Source organism: Vulpes vulpes, chromosome 3 (genome assembly GCF_048418805.1).
Source record: "Vulpes vulpes isolate BD-2025 chromosome 3, VulVul3, whole genome shotgun sequence".
Classification (NCBI taxonomy): domain Eukaryota; kingdom Metazoa; phylum Chordata; class Mammalia; order Carnivora; family Canidae; genus Vulpes; species Vulpes vulpes.
The window spans coordinates 152,317,622-152,337,350 of NC_132782.1; the positions used below are offsets into that span (position 1 = coordinate 152,317,622).

A 19,729-nucleotide genomic window follows, 5' to 3' on the forward strand; every position below is an offset into this window, starting at 1 on the left:
TTGCTCTTTAGGATCCAGTCTGACAACCTCAGGATTTTGGAGTGTTTAGGCCCCTGCGTTAATGTGATCATCGTAGGGTTGGAGGAGGTAGGCCATTTTGCTGTTTCTTTTTCTTTTCTATTCACCACATCTTCTTCTTCTTCTTCTTCTTTTTTTTTTATCATTGCACTCTCCTGTTCTTCCTTTACTGCTTTTTTGTGCTTTGTCTTTAAATATTTACTTTTTTTGTATTCCATTTAAATTTGTCTGTTAACTTTGATTGCTCTATTTCTTTGCCTAATTTCTTAGTCATTCCTCTACAGATACAACATGTATCTTTACTGATCTACATCAAGTACATACTGATAAACTTCTGCTAAAATATAGGAATTTATCACCAGCCTAGCGGCACTTCCCTTCCTTTTGTCCTGTTGTAATATTTCTTACAACCCCATATGTTGTAAACTTCATAATAAAGTATATAATGTTTGCTTTAAAGGTTCATATATCTTTTAAAGACATTAAACAGAATAAAGGAAAATATATAAATAAGCATAATATTTATTTATGTGCATATTTACCAATTCCAGTATTTTCCATTTCTTCCTGTGGATCTGAGTTACCATCTGGGGTTGTTTTCCTTTAGCCTGGTGGACTTCCTCTAGCACTTTTGATGGCACAGACACACAAGCAACGAATTTCATCAGTTTGTTTATTTGGAATTGTCTTTATTTTGTCCTCATTTCTGAGAAAAAGAGTCTGGATACAGAATTCTTGGTTGACAGATTTTTCTTTTAACATCTGACTCATCATTCCAATGTTTTCTGGCTTCTATTGTTGCTGACAAGGACTCAACCATTAATTGTATGTTTTCATTCTTTATTCATTTCGATATACTTCCTGCCATTTTCTGTGTCCTCCCCTTGTGGGATTTCAACTACAGGTAGGATGAACTGTTTCATGAGATTCTGTTCACTTTTCTTTAGTCTTTTTTCTCTGTTTTTCAGATTCATAATTTCTACTGATCTATCTTTAAGCTCACAGACCTCCTCTGCCAAGTCAAATCCTCTGCTGAGCTCAGCTAAAACATTTTTCATTTCAGTTTGGTACTTCTCAGCTTTAGAACTTCCATTCTGATCTTTTTTATAGGATCTGTTTCTCTGGTGAGGTTCCTTATTTGTTCACTGATTATTAGCATATTTTCCATCAATTATTTAAATATATACATTAAAAAATTCCTTAGGCATTTATAACAGCTGCCTTCAAAACTTCTTGTGCTAAATCTAACACCTGGGACCATTTGGAATCAGTTTTCATGGACTGATTTTTATTTCTGTGCATGGGTCACACTTTTCTATTTGTATATCTAATAGTATTTTTGGTTAAAAAGCAAATGTTGTTAAATAATCTGCTTAGTGATTTTGGGGTCTGTTTTATTCTTCTTATGTTATTGGTTTTTGTGTCAAGAGGTAACTAATTCATCTGCACTCACAGTTGTAAACACTGCCTCTTCTATAGTGTGCAGCCACTGGCATGTCTGCTCAGTTTAGTTTTGTTTTCTCCTAGAGGCGGAGTGCTTGGTTCCTTAAGGTCTACCCTATATGAATGTAGTTTATTGGTAAATCAATGATTTGGGCATAGGTTTATGCTCAGATGTCTCAAGCCAGCGAGGCCATCACTCTCTGCTGAGTTGTGTGTAGACTGAGGAACACATTTAAAGGTGTAGCAAAGTTACAAGTCTCCCCAGACTTTCCATTTTCACTGGGTTCTTTGGGTGACGTAGTATAGCACACTAGAGCTCTGTGGAGATTTTATCATGTCAGCCTTGTAGGACTCTCATCCTTCTAAAGTCTTCCCATACTAGCTGTTCTACCAAACCCCCCAAACAAGACAACCACTTTATCCAGCTGATAAAACTATGTTGTTGTTCATGGGAATACCCCCTGTGCCCTGACCAGCATGAAGGCCACAAACTCATTCTTTTTATTTGGAATGGTAAAATTCTCATGAATAAAACATCTTATATTGTCGCCCAGCTTTGGCCACTTTCCAGATGTATGAAATGGTTGTTAATAATTTTGTTCAGTTTTACTATTTTGCTATAGAGGGGAATTCCTCTACCTCTTCTTCTCTTCTTCATGATGGCATTACAGAAAGTAGAGCTTCCAAGTAGGCTCTCTTTTAATAGAAATTGACAAGTTGATTCTAAGACCCATACGGAAATGCAATGGACCTAAAATAGTCAAATAATTTTCAAAAAGCAAAAGAAACTTACATGACTCCCAAGACATATTATACAGCTAGTGTGATTTTGGCACAGGAGAAATACCTACGTCAACAAAAAAGAGTAGACCCACTCCAGAAATAGACCTACTCATATATGGTCAATTATTTGTGTGTGTGTGTTTTTTTTTCAAGATTTTCTTTATTTATTCATGAGAGACACAGAGAGAGAGGCAGAGACACAGACAGAGAGAGAAGCAGGCTCCATGCGACAGGCCTGATGCAGGACTCCATCCCAGGACCTGGGATCATGACCTGAGCCAAAAGCAGATGCTCAACCACTGAGCCACCTGGTGCCCCTGGTCAATTGTTTTTTTTTTGTTGTTGTTGTTGTTTTGACAAAGGTGCCAAGGTATTTCAATGGGGAAAGGTCAGTCTTTTTAATAAGTGGCTCCACAACAATTGGTTCATACACTATATCACACACAAAATGTAACTTGAAATGCATCATAAACCTAAACATAACAGGTAAAATTTCCACTAAAATTATAGTGGAAAAAGTCTAGGAGAAGATTGTTATGACTTTGTAGTAGCAAAGTTTTGTGTTGGTTTTTTTTTTTTATGGGCCACAAAAATTCTAAATGATAAAAGGAAAAAATGTATAAACCAGATTTCATCAAAATTAAAATCATTTGTTCTTTGAAACACGTTGTTAAGAAAATGGAGATGCAAAAAAAAAAAAACAAAAAAAAAAAAACAGAAAAGAAAGTGGAGATGCAAGCCACGAATTGGGAGAAAATTTTACAAAACATGTATCTAGTAAGACTTGTATCCAGAATATACAAAGAACTCTTACAACTTGATAAGAGGACAAACATCTAATTTAAAAAAATAAGCAAGCAATATGAAAAGATATTTCACCAAGAAAAAAAAAATATGGATGACAAACACATAAAAAAGATGCTCAACATCATTAGTCAATAGAGAAATGCTAATTAAAACCACAATGAGATACCAGAACATGCTGGAGTGACTAAAGTTAAAAAGATCAACCATTAACCACATGTTAATGAGAATACAAAGAAGTAGAACTCTCAGACATTACAGGTGGGGATGAAAGGTGCAACCAGTTTGGAAAAAGCTTGGCAGTTTCTTATAAAGTTAAATATCTACTTTCCATAGAACTGATTCCTGAGTGTTTACCCAACAGAAATAAAAACTTACGGAAAGACCTGTAACTGAATGTTCAAAACAGCCTTAGTCATAGAGTCAAAACCTAAAAAAAAAACCCAAATGTCCCTCAACTGGTGAATGGATAAGCACACTGCGGCATATCCATAGAATGGATTACTCTTCCACAGAAGGAATGAGCAATTGATATATATGATGACATGGATAAATCTCAAAAATATTATGCTAACTGCTTGAAATCAAACATGAAAGACTGTATTTTGTGGTTCCATTTATATAAAATAATAGAAAAAGTACGACTACAGTCCCAGAAATCAGTGGTTGTCAGGGGCGGAGGGTGGGGGTGGAGACTGACTACAAAGGGGCAAGAGAATTTGGGAGGTGAAAGACATGCTAGATTATAGTTATGGTCACGGTGACACGATGGCATATATTTAGCAAAAGCCATCCAATCGTAACGCTTCAATTATGTGCATTTTATTGTATATAAATTATTTAGCAGACTATCCGGTTAAGAAAAATCAAGGGAATAATAAAAACAAAATTCAGATAGGGTTAACTTTGGAGGAGATGCAAGGACTGCCTGTGAGGTGTACATGAGAACCTTGAATACTGGTGATCTTTTTTAATAATGTTTCTGTATATTAAGTTAAAATAAAAAAAAATAAGGGAGGGTGGACAGATTTGAATGAACAGGGGACAAGAGTCGTGGACAATGCAAATGACCTTAGGGAATTAAGGAAGCAGCTACAGAAGAGTGAGGTGCCAAGGCTTTCGTGTGTAAATGTGGGAGACCTGGAGCCTATTGTTATGAGAATGAGTCACCAAGGGGGGGAGAGGAGAGCGACAGAAGAAGAAGGGAACAGGAGTGTAGGCCTGGGGCAGGAGGGGAAGGCTTCTGGAGCCTAGAGGAGGCTCCTTTCCTCTACGGGAAAGAGCAAATAAGGAGAGGATGGGGACCAGTTCAGTTAGATTTAGGAACTTGGTGTTGGGAAGATGACACAGTTTCCTCCTGAAAGTCCCAATTCTCTCAGTGGGGCACGGGCTAGGGCCACGGGGAAGTGGGGAGCAGGAAGCTGGAGGGCACGGCTGCCAGGGCCACCGGGCCGAGGTGAGGCCCCCGGGAGTGCATGCCCAGTGCCCAGTTCCCGGCACCGTCCTCTACCTCCCGTCCACACCCCAGCTGCACCGGAGTCTCCTCTGGCTGCGGGTCATTTACTGCCGGGGCTGTGGCCGAGGGGACCTGCGCTCAGTAGCAGGAGGGGTCCCTGGGGACGCAGCCGTCGCCCTGCAGCCTCCTTGCCCGGGTCTGCAGCAGGAACACCGCGGGGGCCGCTTCCAGGCCGCCACCTGCTCCCCGACTGACCCGTGTTTCCTGGGGCTGCCCTGCTCCAGGCGTGGCCCCCGGCCTTGCTATGTGCTGACCGGCTCCGCGACGGCTCCTTCCCGGCTCCCGCCGTCAGGGCTGCGACACAGCGGAGGCTGCGATGTCCCGCGGAGTCCCTCCTGCCTGCACTCTGGGCTCTGCCTGTCCGTCTGTCTGTCTGAGCTTGTCGGTCTCCACCCAACGTGCGGCGAACCCGTCAATCCACCAAAATGTGCTGATGCGTAAACTTGTGCAGGGCCCGGGACGGCGCTAGCGGGGAGTGTGGACGGTCGCCCCCGCCGGTCACCTACAGTCTGGTTGGTAGCACGTGCGTGTCAAGGACGCGGTGTGGTCAAATCCAGCCTGCAGAATTTGGATTTGCATTTGAAACCTGTGGAGGCTAGCTGCATCTGTGACCTTCCGGCAAAATGCTTGACTTTCTAAGGCTCTTATTTTCCTCGGTTGTAAAACTCGAGGGCTTGGATGGTTGCTTCCGGGTTTGCTGTGATCACAAGGAGGCCTCCAGCCTGGAACTCGGGACACAGGCCGCAGAGGAACAAAGATGTGGGATCTGTGTGCACAAAGGTGGCCTCGTGCTTTCACACCCAAGGTTTTCGCTAATGATCACAGTAAGCTTGTCACTGGGGTGGGCAGTGGCTCCCGTTGAGTTGTCCTGGGAAATGCTTGCTCTAGGGATTCCCCGGGGCGGGGGGGAGGGGCTCAGCGGTGGAGCATCTGCCTCTGGCTCAGGGTGTAACCCCGGGGTCCCGGGATCGAGTTCCGGGTCAAGCTCCCTGCACGGAGCCTGCCTCTCCCTCTGCCTGTGTCTCTGCCTCTCTCTCTGCATCTCTCATAAATAAATAAAAAAATAAAATCTTTAAAAAAAAAAAAGAAATGCCTGGTTTAGAGTAGATACTTAATTAAAGTCACTTTCTTGTTTATAGACAAGACAATGAGGGTCGAAGATGTTAACTAAGTTGCCGGAGTGCCCGAGTTAGTAGGTGTTGGTGCTGGGCCCGGACAGACCCTGTGCCCCCAGGTGTCCGGCTTCCCGCCCCTCATACTGTCAGCCAGTGGTCGGTCAGTCCTGGGGCTTGGTGGCCGTCACCGGGGTGTCACCGGGGCGCCTACTGCGGTCTCACAGCCTCCAGCTACAGGGGCAGGACCCGGAGGGCAGTCACGCTCACAGCCACTGGGGAAGGAGCCGGAGCCCCCGGAGTGTGGCCAGGGCCGAGGTGGCAGTGGGGGTGCTGCTAGGACGGCCAGGTTAGAGCCGGGCCCCGCACCCCACGGCACAACCCCAGATGTCACCCACTCAGCCCTCCCTGGGTGCCAAGTGCTGGTGGCCATGCGGGAACTGGGCTCAGCAGCCTGGCCACCGAGGCCCGGGCGCTTCCTCCCCGTCCCACCTCTGCCCTCCCTCACCGGGTCCGCCCGCCTCACCCCGGGGCTCCCCAATCCACCCCAACCCTCCCTGCCTGGCACTCCCTGCCTGGCACTGGAGTCACACGAGGACAGACCCAGGGGCGAAATACTCGGAAACGCCTTTCTTTTTCCTCTTCGTTTAATGAGGGGGAAGGGGAAGAGCAACACCGCGGAGCTGGAGGAAACAGCAGGACAAACCAGGGAGGACCTTGGATCCTGCAGAGCCAAGGGGGCGAGCAGGGGGTGAGGAGGAGCCCGCAGCTCCACCTCCAGGGCCAGCAGCTGGTGGCTTCACCCCATCAAGCTGTGCTCCTCCCCTCTGCGGCCCCTCCTCCGGCCCCTGGGAGCCACCGGGCTTCAGTCCGTGCCAGGAGGGCCCGGGGTGCGAGGACTGAGCACCCAGGCCGCCCACCTGTCTGCTCCCTGCCGGGTGCTCTCTGCCCGGCAGCCTCCGCCCTGTGCGTCCTGCTGCTCTGCAGATGTGCTGCCTCCTGGCCGAGGCCGGCGCGGGGAGCCAGAGGCGGGGTGCTGGGAGCGGCAGGTGCGCACCCCGCAGAGCCTGGCCCAATGCTGCCTGCTGGTGACCGCCGTCCTCCCACCCTGGGGATTCAGCGGTGGGCACCCGGGCGGAGAAGGAGCAGCCTCCCGTTTTATTTTTGAAACTTTGCTGGGAGATATACATACTATAAAGTTTACCATTTTCACGATGTTTTTCCCATTTTAAGCACTGTTCAGCGTCCGGCTCTTCGGCGTGGAGGGCGGTCACAGCGTGCAGCTGCCGCCGAGCATCCCTCCTCCTGCAGATCCCGCAGGCAACAGCGAGTGTCCCCCCGGCCGCCGCCCCCCGTTCGCTGTGCCTCTGACTGTGCCGCCCTCAGAACCACAGGTGAGCAGCATCCTGCCGCCCTCCCCCTTCTGACAGGTGCGGCCGCAGCCCGAGGCCCGATGTACCTCCACATGGTGCCCACGCGGGAGCTCCCGCCCCGTGGCAGCTGGATGCTGTTCCGTGGACCGTCCGTGGCCTGTGTGGCCTACCCGGTCATCACAGACCCACCCCGGGTTGCCTCCGCCTTCTGACTATTCTAAGTAACGTCGCCGTGAACATCAGGGTGACATCTTTTCAAGGCCCTGCTTCAGTTGTCTTGAGTATATCCATACTTTCAAAAGAATTGTATTTAAGGTCGATTTGCCAACATACAGCTCTTCCCATCACGTGCCCCCCTCGGTGCCCGCCGCCCATCCCCCACTCCCACCTCCCCTTCCGCACCCCTCGGGACCAGGAGCCAGGAGGCCCTCATGGTTTGTCTCCCTCTCTGATTTTTCCCACTCAGTCTCCCTCCTTCCCTTACGGTCCCTTTCACTATGTCCTACATTCCCCGTAGCAGTGACACCATATGATGATTGTCCTTCTCCGACTGACTTCACTCGGCACCATGCCCTCCAGCTCCAGCCACTCAGTATAAATGGTGGGTGCTCATCCCTACTTTCATAAGGCGCCTCGGGTGATCTGAGGCAGCTATAGGGTTCAGGACCTTCCATGCATACGGCAAGGAGAGTAGAGGGATTGATGGGGAAGACGGGAGTTTGGGGCAATGAGGGACAAGGCAAAGGTCAGGAGGGCCCTGCGTGCAGTGGAGGCATTTTCCGTGGCTTAGAACCAACGGAAGAGATGGAGGAAAGACCTAGGACCGTGAAAAGGAGAGGATTCCAGGTGACCCAATTCCTTCAGGAGAGGTGACGTCATCTGCTGAGCACAGTGGGGATAGGGCCAGGGTGAAGGTGAGAGTGGAGCTTGGGGAAAGGGGAGATTCCTAGCGGCTGCAGAGAAGGCAGTGGGAGCGTAGATGATCAAAGGACCGAGACCAGCAAAAGGTCCTAGTGGCGCGTCTGTGTTGGAGGAGACGTGGCGGACGTAGCAGGAACTTCTCTTTACTAGAGTCAAGCACATTCAAAGGCAGGATGTATGGAAAGTGTGTGGCCAGTGGATGAGAAGTCGTTAGGAGGCCATAGGGTGCCTGGGAGCACCCGGGCAGATGGGCGCCTGGCAGACCGGGGCACGCCCCTCCAGGGCGAGGTGCAGAGACTGGAAACCATCCAGAGCTGGAAATGGGCCAGAGGCTGTGGCGGACGGTCAAGGGAGGGGCGGGAGGCTGCATGCCAGGGGAGTGCTGAGACGGCACCTGAGCAGCCCCACGCCCCGCAGAGGCGCCCCGGGACCCGCACGGGGAGTCCCGGCCTCCTGCGCTGACACCCTCGTGTTACCCGTCACGGCAATCACGATGCCCCGGGAGAGCAACCTCTGCACCTGGACGGATGGTCTTTGCAGCCAGTGACAACCCGCCTTACCGACCAAGGTCTTCCAGGTTGACCCCGGGAGCTAGAATGTTCCCTTGTCCCGCCTCGTCGCTCTGTCACTGCACCACTCAGCCCCGTCCAGGGCCACCAGTAACAGGAATCGCAGACTTCAGGGAGTCCCACGGCGAGTTGAGGCAGGCCTAGAGGTTCCAGAAGTCCTCACCCTGCTTTACTCTGACAGCTGCGGGCTGCAGTGGCAAGGTCTCCTGCGGGCTCATTTTGAGCTCAAAGAAAAAAAAAAAAACAACAGAAGTTTTCTAAGCAATGGTACTGAAAAATCCATTCCCCTCTTCCTCCTTTTCTCCTTGATGACCCAATCTGTCTTTTTGATCCGGAATCTATGCAAATATGAAGCCCTGTTCATGTTTCCGTCTGGTGCCCCCGTTTGCCCCCGAGCGTTTGTTGGCATCGTCCCATGTCTTCACGCTCCGCGGTCGCAGCCCCATCCCTGGGTAACTGCCGGGCCTCCCTCCTGCCTGCCGGTGCTGCCCGCCGCTCGCCGCCGTTACCTTTCACTGGCCCCGCTGGGCTCGGGGCTGCCCTGTGACTCCGCCGCCGTGCTAGGCCTACACACAGGCCTGTTTGTTTTTCCAAGTAGCCTCTTTCGCTACCATTTCGCCGTCCACATTTTACCGCCTTCCATTTATTTGTTCCTCCTTGTCTACTTCCTGTTGCGACCCGGCCTGTTAGAAGCACTTAGGAGGCAGGCAGCCTTGGGACGCCACCGCGCTACTGGAGTCCTCGCAAGTGTCCTAAGCGACAGTGTCCTTCAGCTGCAAATGTGCAGGCGGCCTGGCAAGGTGCCCGCTGACTCTGGGACAGCCCGGTCCTCAGAGGCTGTGGGGGGAATCGACCTTGCTTAATAAATAGAATAAGCAGACATAATTAACTGTAAAGATGGGAGGCTGGGAGGCGAAGAAGGTACAAAAGGAAGTGTCCTCTCGTTCTTTTGCATGTGCCAGGGCGACACGTTCGTGTGCCACGGGGTTCCAACCGATGATGGAAGTGGGGCCACTCCAGGCTCTTGTTGGAAATGCCCAGGACCCTCCTTGCTCCTTCTGCAGCCTGCCTCCACCTCATTCCAGCTTCTGCAGAGCTGCTGACCTTTGATCCCTCTGTTTGCCTCTAGAAACCGGTATTGGCCCTGGTTTCCTGTGTTTGTACTGCCAGCACTCCCTGGGGACTTAGGCGGTTTAATTCCTGGCCGCCCCAAGCAGAAGCCCCCACGCTCGCTCTGGTCCCATTTTGAACCAACTCTAGATGCTACCGTCAGGCTTCTTCCCTCTGTCCAGGCCTTCAGAGGCCGTCAAGTTTGGGAACGGGAGGGGGTGGTGGACAGAGATCCCAAGGAGTGTTTGAAGGATTCTTGACCCGGGCCTCAGAAGTGTGGGAAGAGAGAGGTTTCAAGAAGGGAATGGAAAGTGGTTCGGAATAAGTTCTTTGCCATCTGAATAAAAGAAGAAAGAAATATAGGGGAAAATGAAAGCATCAGTCAAATGGTTAAGAATATCACAAATCCCAAACTGGCAAGGGTTTTAGGATTAGGGAAGAGGGGGCCCCGCGTGGGCGGCTCCATGGTTGAGCGTCTGCCTTCAGCTCAGGGCGTGACCACGGGGTCCCAGGATCGAGTTCTGCATCGGGCTCCCTGCAGGGAGCCTGCTTCTCCCTCTGCCTGGGTCTCTGCCTCTCTCTCTCTCTCTCTCTCTCTCTCTCTCATAAATAAATAAAATCTTAAAAAAAAAACAGAGAAAAAATATTGAGTCAAATATTGGTGTGGAACATAAGAATCTGTATCAGAATCAGCTCTTATAAAATACAGTAATAATAATAATCCAGATAATCAACTCACAGCGGGCTGAGGCTAGGGAAGGTAAGGAGAATGTGACTGAGCACCAAGGAAGGAAGTACTCCGTGTCTTCAGGAGCTGGGGGGCATCTCAGAGGCGTCGTGGGGAACATGAGCCTCAGGGGACCTGGATCACTAGGTGAGATTGTAAAGGAAAAGGGGACTCGCGGACGGTTCAGTGGGTTCTCGTGACCTATGACACGCTGTAGAGGAGCTCTCTTGAGGTCCGTGAACAAAGCACATCTTTGCTGTTTTCCCAAAATGAGGAAGAATAAGAAGACTCCCTAACAAACGGTGGTTTCTGGGTGTTGGGGTGATTGGCGGTCAGATGCTGCAGCATCTCTACCTGGGACCCGCGTGGGAGGTGTGCTCTGTGACTTGGAGAGCAGAACCATGGGCTTAGGGTGCAATTGCCTTCCATAACGAAAAGCTTGACCCGCAGTGGCTTCATCGATAAAGAAGTTCAATCATCTCACATAACAGAAATCCCAGGTTACCAGAACTTCCCACACACATCGTGTGGGGCCCAAGCTATTTCCTCCACTCTGCCAAGTGCAGTGGAATTTTTTTTTTGCATGTCTTTAGGCTAATTTCCCCACAGTTACAAGACGGTGGCCGCAACCCCCCCACAGAACTGCATCTCAAGCATGAAGAAAGGGGCGACGGCCAAGGACATTCCCCTCCTGAGGCTCTGTCTTCCCATCGAGAAGGAACGTCTTTGGCGAACTCTCCAGCACATTTCCCTGAAGTCTCATTGGCCAGAATTGAATCATATGCTTACCCCTGGCGAATTACTGGCAAAGATTTCAGCCATTCATGATTCATCCCCTCCGTCTGGGCTAGATGGGCCAGCTTGCATGAGCTCAAGGGATCTCTGCTCACTTTCTGAACAAAACCAGACTTCTCTTTGGCAGGGGAGGGAGTGGCGATGACAGGGGGTAGACAGGGAGCGCATCTGCCACGTCCACCAGAGCTCCGGGTCCCTGCCCCGGTCACTTCTCCAGTGGCCACAGCCAGCCTCTTCCTTAGCTACAACCTACGGCTCTTGATCTTGGCCTTCATTTCCAACTCTGAAGTTTCCCCCCATTTCTTGAAAACTATTGTTCCTGAAAAATGGGTCTGACTTATGCAAGAGAAGTTACACAGAACTCCAGCCGGTAAATCCTTATTCAGAGAAACCCTCTTGGCCGTCCCCTATAAAATTGGCGAATGAATGTACTTTTGTATTTTTAAGTTTAAAAAATGTTAACGTTAGGTACCCTTTTTATACTCTCCTCCTAATGAGATGGGCTAAAAATGAACCAGTCTGTAGACCCGACTGCTGTAGGCAAGAGGGCTTCCCATATTGTCGTTGTTAGCTTTTCTGGCCTGAATCCTCTACTGGATTGAAATCTAGAGGACAGGACAGCCCCGCTCAGTGGTTGAGCTCCTGCCTTCAGCCCAGGGCGTGACCCCGGGGTCCCGGGATTGAGTCCCACATCGGGCTCCCCGCAGGGAGCCTGCTTCTCCCTCTGCCTGTGTCTCTGCCTCTCTCTCTTTCTCATGAATAAATAAAATCTTAAAAAAAAAAAAAAAGAAATCTAGAGGACAGAGTTCGATGTCCTAAGCAAGTCTGCACCCTGACCTCTAGAAGTGTAGTTCCGCAGCTACCAGCCACACACAGTGACAGAGCATTTGAAATGTGGCAAATGAGACTGAACAACTGAATTTCTAGTTGCATTTAGATTTTAATTAAGTTTAAAATCTAATTCAGTTATTAGAAAACTTCCAAGTGTGCTTGTAACAACCCAGGTAGCTGAATCTACTTCTCTAACTGTCGAGTCGATGAAATCTGAATACAGATTGACTCTTTCTCATAAAAACTTAGCATCGGACTTGAGATGTGCCCATAATATGGGATTTTGAAAACTTGATATGGAAAAAAAAAATGTAAAAACCAATCTCATGAATAGTTTTTTATGTTGATTACACGATGCAGTGGTAATATTTTGAACATATCAGGTTCAATAAAACACATTAACATTAACGTCACCTATTTCTTTTTACTTTTTATCTATTTATTTATTTTTTATTATTTTTATTTTTTTTTCTTTTTACATTGTAAAAGTCATTGCTAGAAAATTTAAATCACGCACGTGGCTTGTGCTGCATTTCTCCTGGATGGTGATGCTCTGGTACGGAGCCCCATCTGGCTCCTGGTGGACTGAAGGACGCCGGGCCTTGAGCAGGCCGCCAGGAGGGCCCTGGGCCCGGGCCTGCAGTGCTGGGCCTCCTCCCGGGAGGGAGCTCCGTGGCCTCAGGGAGCGTCTGTGGGGCTTCTGGGAGGCGGTTTTGGAACCCGGAACCCTCTGATGCCAGCAGCAAGTGAGCGGGACGCCAAACCTCAGGGGCCTCGTGTCCTATTCACCGCTCGGGTCATTTCCACGGACGCTGCCATCCTGAAAACTCTTTCAGTACAAGGTGGTTAGACACCTCTGGGCGGAGTTCTTGCCACCCCCCGCCCCTGGGGCCCTGGAGACACAAAACAGGGAGGTAGACCTGGGCACAGGTGGAGGCCACACACTCCTCCTTCCCGGGGAGCTGCTGGCTTCCCTCCTGCACCAGGGGGTCTGTCCCGGCGCCGCTGAGGCCGCCCCCAGACTGCAGCCCCCTCCCCGGCACCCCCCGAAAGTCCTGCCCAGAGCCACCTGCGCCTGGGATCAGGCCCTGGAGAGACAGCACTGTCATCGCACATTTGCAATCATTAGGGCCCCACGTTCACACTGAAAGTATCTTTATTTATGAACGTTTTCATCCCATAGACACTCAGCACGTGCTTCCTGACGGCCGTTGTGTGCCCAGCGAGCGCGCGGCCAAGGCGAAGCCAGAGACGGATGGACTCGTCTGAACGGCATACACCTTGCTTACTCAGCGGCCTATAAGTAAATCACGTATGGACTTATCTGAACTTTCAGAGACGAAAGAGGCACAGAAAATCTTTAAGATTTCTGGATTTTTGTAATTCAGAGATGCATCTTTATATAAAACCATATACTTAACCATCCTGGCTCAAAACTAGAGTTCTTTGTCTCTGACGAGGGCATTAAAACATTTGGTGTGACCCTAGGAACCTATTCTAAGGAAATAATCAGATATATGGTCAAAGATTATAGCATATGGGCGGTCATTCCAGTGTTACTTAAAAGAGAAAGAAATGCAAACCGTGTAATGTTGAATAAGAGAGATTTGGTGAAATGTGTGCGGGTCTATGTGATGGCAAATCGTTACAGATCATTACAGAGAAACTTTTATTTATTTTATTTTATTTTATTTATTTTTTTTTTACAGAGAAACTTTTAAAGAATACTTAATGATGTGGGAAAACATTTCCCTTATACATTAAGATTTAAGACTCAGGATATAAAACGCACATGGTTGACCTTCTTGGTTTGAGGGAAGAGCCGTATACCCAGAGGAAAGAGACTGGGAGGATGGATACGGGCATTACCCCTGAATCCCTGGGTCTGAAGCCCCACATAGCTTTTATTTTCTTCTTTCACTACTTTTTTCAAATTTTATTTATTTTAGAGAGAGGGAGTGCCCTTGGGCGGAGAGGGGCAGAGCGAGAGGGAGAGAATCTCAGGCAGACTCCACACGGAGTGTCAGACCCACATGGGGCTCGACCCCAGGACCCCGAGATCACCCCCCCGAGCTGAGACCGACAGCCGGATGCTGAACCGACCGAGCCAGGTGCCCCCTTCTCTCATGGACATTTTCAATGTTCTGTGTAATTGTTTACTATTTTTGAAATTAAAAAAAAAAAGATAAACTTTAAAAAATAGGTACACTTTCCTCTGTGGAATTAACTTTAAAAATTTTTTTTAAAAAAAGATAAAAACCCAAACTCATCTCTACTCCCCTCAACGTTGCCACCTTTCCCCAAATACTCATTCTGGCTCTGTCACACTCACTCCTAAAACTTCTGAACCAGTTTATAACATTGTGCCAAATTGTGTTTATGACACAATGTACCGGCTATTAGATCTGTAAATTTACTGTCTGATTCCATGAGGTAAATACGTGCACCTGCCCGAGCAGGCGGGGAGACGAGACGATGCAAGAAGCAGGGAAGAAGCGAGGTGGGAGCCCGTGCTGAGCCCTCACTGCCCGCCTTGTACAGTGTTAAATTTTTTTCATAAGAAACATTTCTTTTTTCATCGTGGTAAAATATGCACAACATAAAACTTAGCAGTTGAGCCTTTTGTAAGTAGCCGGTGTGGCATCGGGTGCACGCACGCGGCTTTGCAACGGTCGCCACCATCGGCCTCCAGAACTTTCACATCTTCCCTACCTTTGCCTTCATTTATTACTTATTTTTTAATTTTTTTTTTTTTTGCCGTCATTTAAAGTCGCTCCCCGATCCCCACTGTCCCAGCCCCTGACAACTACCATTCTGCTTTCTTCTCTGGGACCGGGGCCCGGTGGATCGTGCAGCAGCATCTCCCAATCCTCCCCTTGCCACCGGCTCCATCCTCGTGGCCTCAGCCTCTAGCCAGCATCGTGTCATGTGTCAGGATTTCCTTCTTTTTTAAGGCTGAATAATAGTACATGGTATGTTCACAGCACATTTTGTTATTTACCTTTTTTTTTAAAGATTTTATTAATTTATTCCTGAGAGACACAGAGAGAGGCTGAGACCCAGGCAGAGGGAGAAGCAGGCGCCCTGCGGGGAGCTCAGTGCGGGACTCGATCCCGGGACCCGGGTCACGCCCTGGGCCGAGGGCAGGCGCCCCCCCCCCCCGCCCCCCGCCCCCGCTGAGCCCCCGGGGCCCTATCCGTTCATCTTTGTTGGATGCTTGGGTGGCCTCAGGCCCATGCTGCTATGAACGTGGGTACAGGTGTCTGAGCCGCCCTTCGGCGTGGAGCAGGGACCCCTGGGTCATCTCTATCTTATCTTTAATTCCCCAAGGAATCGCCAACAGTTTTCACTAGTGGCTGCACCATTTTACATTTAATAATGTTATTTTTATTCACCTTTCTTCCTCCTCATTAAGTGGATCCTTCCTTGAGATCGAGGCACGCCCCTCCGCATCCCTCGAGCCACCAGAGAATTGCCGCAAGCCGCTGCGGGCGCTCCGTAAATGCTTGATGAATCTCGTTTTTTCGAGCTTCTGGAAGCTCACTTCACCCCTAGCGTGTCTTTTCCTCCTGCTCCTCTTCCCTCGGCTCCCACGCGTTGTGATGGACGAGGCCTCGGCCGGTGCCGCCTGCGTCTCTAATGCCGTCTGAGCTTAGGTGGTGCGGCTGCCCCTGGCACCCCCGGCGTCAAGAGCTGGGCCGGGGAGTCCGAAAGGCCGCCCGGGTCCTGGCTCGGCCCCGCGAGGCGTATGACCTCGGGCGAGTTCTACCCTCTTGTTTTCGGTATTTATTGCCGCGTAACAACACCCTCTAGCTTAGTGGCTTGAAACAATGGGCATTTCATTATTCATTAGAAATCTGTGAGTCTGCTGAGTCCGTCCTTCTGGCCCACACGGCGTCCACTGGGGTCACTCACATGGCTGCATTCACCCGTGGGCCTGGCTAGGGCTCAAGTAACCACGAAGGCCTCGCTCACATGGCTGGGCCCCCGGCAGGGAGGGCTGCAATCGCTGGGCCTGGCTGGCCTTTGCTCTCTCTTTGGAGTCTCATAAAAATCTGAGCCTCCTTTTCTGCGAGCCACCCCCTTCTGTCTCTCTGTCTGTCTCTGTCTCTGTCTCTCTCTCTCACCAGGTTAGTGAGACTTCTTTACGTGGCAACTGGCTTTCAAGAAGACAAAACCCCAAATTGCCAGTCATCTTACGACGCAAACCAGAATGGGCCCAGCGTCACTTCCAGGCTATTCTACGCTTGAAAACAGCCACCGCCCGGCTGCGACTCAAGGGGAGCAGCAATGCCGTAGAGAGGGACGCTTTTGGTGGAAGGAGGGCCAAGGCACACAGGGATGGGGGACGGCTGGTGGCATTTGCAGACAACCCATCCCCGAGCCCCTGCTTCCTTATCTGCAACATGGGAGATAATAAGTTATTCATGATATTATAGTGAAGATTCAGCGTGATAATGCGATAAGGCATGCACTAATGACTCCAATCATTATTATTGTTATTTTACTCCAGTGAGAGTGGAAGTTGTTCAGTCTCCTTCTAAAATTCAGGTCTTATTTCTGTAGCAAGGCCAGTACCTCGCTAGTCATCACCACAAAGAGTACTGCAGCCAACACAACCGTCCCTACTGTCACTGGCACAAGCCAAGTTGGCCTCCTGGGAACCCTCAGGGCTTTCCAGCCCCCACTTCCCTCCCGAGGTGTGGCTCTTGGAATGAGAGGTCATCACAGGCTTTGGCGTTTACTTTCAAAGTGCAAGAGCCTTCTGTTATTTGTTTTTATGAAATCAGCATTTTGCTTATTGAAACATTTTAATGCCTTCTTTGAACTTTGAGACTGCATTATGTACTTTCACGAAAGAAAAATAAGAAGCAGAGGCTAGCACAAAATGCACTCACTTCATAACTCAGATATTCAAAGAAAAGTGTCATTTCCATGCCGATCTGGTTTTTCTCACCAAATTGTATCCTTTGGTGAGTAGGAGGAGAGATTTACTTGAGTCAATCTGATCTAAAGAGTAATTTATCTGATCAAACAGTTCCTTCTAGACGGTGCACTCTGTCTCTTGGATAAAATCCTCTGAATCTTGGTCTTTCCCTTCTTCTAAGGTGGTCTTGGGGTCTAGGGGATGATATGGCTGTTAGTGCTTCCTGGACATATGGAAGAGCCAGAGTCCTTGGGGCCCTGTCCCATCCCTCCTCTGGTCTCCACGGCGATGCCCCTTGTCCGCCTGCTTGCCGCTTGCCCTACAGGCATTGGTAGCTAAAGCCTGAGTCTGACAACTAGTCCTTTTCCTCTCTGGGTTTAGGCAGTACTCCTGGTGCCAATGGCCCGATTCCATTTCAGCTGCATCTCGGTGGGTGCTGTGGCCACTCTGCGACTCAGGCAGTCAGGTTGCAGCCCTCTCTCCTGAACAACCTCGCTCCAATCCAACAACCTCCTGGCCTCTCCACAGCCCAATTCTCGGCCCCTTCTGGCTTCAGCCTCCTGGTTGACCCCACTGCCAGTGCCAGCACCTTGCCCTTCAGAAGTCTTGTGCTCTCAAATAACGCTTTGATTAACATATTGTGTGTTTTCCAGCAACAGATACGGGTTGGGGGGGGGCTTAATATATTTTAAGATGGTCCCATTTACCTCCAAAGTCACTATTACAATTTATACTTTATTTTCCCATGCACATGTTAATTCTGAAGATTATCAGCTTTATAAAGTTGGCCACTTTGATGGTTCTTAAAAAGGGATTTTAGTATTGCTAAGCATTTGTTTCTTATCTTGATTGACCATATCTATTCTATGAACTTCCTATTTATATCTTGACTTCTTTGTTTTTGTTTTTTCTTCTTATGGATTTCCATATCCAAATGTCTATATTAGCTTGGGCTGCCATAACCAAATACCACAGACTTAAACAACAGAAATTTGGGGTGTTTTTTGCAGTTCTGAGGCTGGAAGGCCCAGATCAAGGTGCCTGCCAGGTGAGCATCTGGTGAGAGCTCTCGCCTTGGGTTACAAAGTCTTCTTGCTGTGTCCTCTTGTGGCCTTTCTTTGGTGCATCCATATGGATCATGAAAGGCTTCCCTCTTCTTATAAGACCACCAATCCTATCAGATTATGACCATTTAACCTTAATTACCTTCTAAAAGCCCTTTCTCCAACTATCACATGGTGGGTTAGGGCTTCAACAGATGAATGGGGGGTGGGGGGGACATAGTTGAGTCCTCAGCACCAGGATTCTATTAATTTGTTTGTTATATACGTTTGCACACACACACACACACATATGTGTGCATGTATTTGTGTATGTGTCTGTGCCTATACATATATCTTCAAATATTTTCTCCTAGGCCATAACTTGACTTTTAATTTTGTTAATTGTGTCTTCTGTCATAGAGGAGTCTTCAGTTTGTGCCAAAATCATTCATCTTTTCTTTACAGCTTCTTGTTTTTATGATTTTAGAAGGTCATTGTTTGTTCTTCTGTATTTTAGAAGAACTTGCGCATAAGCCTTTTCAGACTGATGCCTTTTGCAGGGGCAGGAAGGAAGTATAGTTTTAACTAGTAGTTTAATTTCTTTAATGGTTATTCATTTAAGATTTCTGCTTCTTGAACAATTGTTGATTATTTATATTTTTCTAAAAAATCATCACCAATCTCAGGGGTTTTAAATTCATTGGCATAAGTTTGTTCCTAATGTTCTCTTTAAAAATTAGCCTTTCTATGTGTACATCTGTCCTTTTCATGCCTAATATTGCCTATTATTTTTTTAATTAATTGTTCTAGCAAAATAAGTTTTTCTGCCTTAAACAAACTTGTGGTTTTTTTGATCAGATTTGCTGAGTTTTTTATTTATTTCATTAATTTCTGTTCCTGTATCAACTGATTAATTTCTTACCACTTATTTTGGCTTCATTTTGTTTTTCTTTTCGATCTTTTTTATGTTTTAATAAATGAATGTAGGGCTAGAATTTTCTTCTGAAAATTGCTTTGGCCATCTCCCATCGGCTTTGATGTGTGCTGTTTTCATTGTGGTCCAGTTCCAAGTAGTTTATTTCCTCTTAAAACCAAGAGATCTTTAGAAGTGTTTTTATATTTCAGGAGTATAGACTTATTTTGGCTCCCTGTTTGTTAATTTCTAAATTTATTGCATTCTGGCCAGTGAATGTGGCCTGTATAATAACAGTTTTTAAAAATATGTTGCCATTTCCTTTGGGCATAGAACAGAGCCAAATTTGGTGAGCTCTGTATGTGCGCTTTTACCTAAGAGGAAAAAAAGCTTAATATTGCATTATTTTTACCTTCCAGTTTTATCAGAGCTTCTGAGATAGGTGATCATTTAGTTGCATTTGATAACAAAACTTATCATTCACTAATTTATTCACTAGGTATTTGTTGAGTGCCTTCATGTTCTAGGCATCACCACAGGCTTTGGGGGACACAAAGGTGTCCCAAAACAGACATTACCTGCCTTTATGAGTTTATAGTCTAGTGGGAGAAGCAGACATGAACCACATGGTCCCCATCAGTGAGACAATGGACCAGAGAAAAAAGGCTTGATTCTGTGAAAGCACGTCACAGAAGATCCTGGACTAGAGAAAGCTTCCCTAGTATTTGAGCAGAGAGCCGAAAGAGGAACAGAAACTAACTAGGAAAAGGGCTGAGAAGGGAGAAGAGTGTTGTAGGCAGGACAGCATGTTGCAAGGTTCGTTGGTGCAATGTGAACAAGGTGT

The 19,729-nt window shown here is 48.1% G+C and overlaps 1 long non-coding RNA gene across 1 annotated transcript; it reads right to left on the bottom strand.

Annotated features, from left to right (window-relative positions):
• Window positions 1-6,305: 6,305 nt before the first annotated feature.
• Window positions 6,306-9,629, bottom strand: LOC140598404 (uncharacterized). Its single transcript, XR_012000837.1, has 2 exons — window positions 9,049-9,629; window positions 6,306-8,763 (listed from the first exon to the last, which is right to left on the bottom strand). It is a non-coding gene; the product is annotated as an uncharacterized lncRNA (long non-coding RNA).
• Window positions 9,630-19,729: the final 10,100 nt, after the last annotated feature.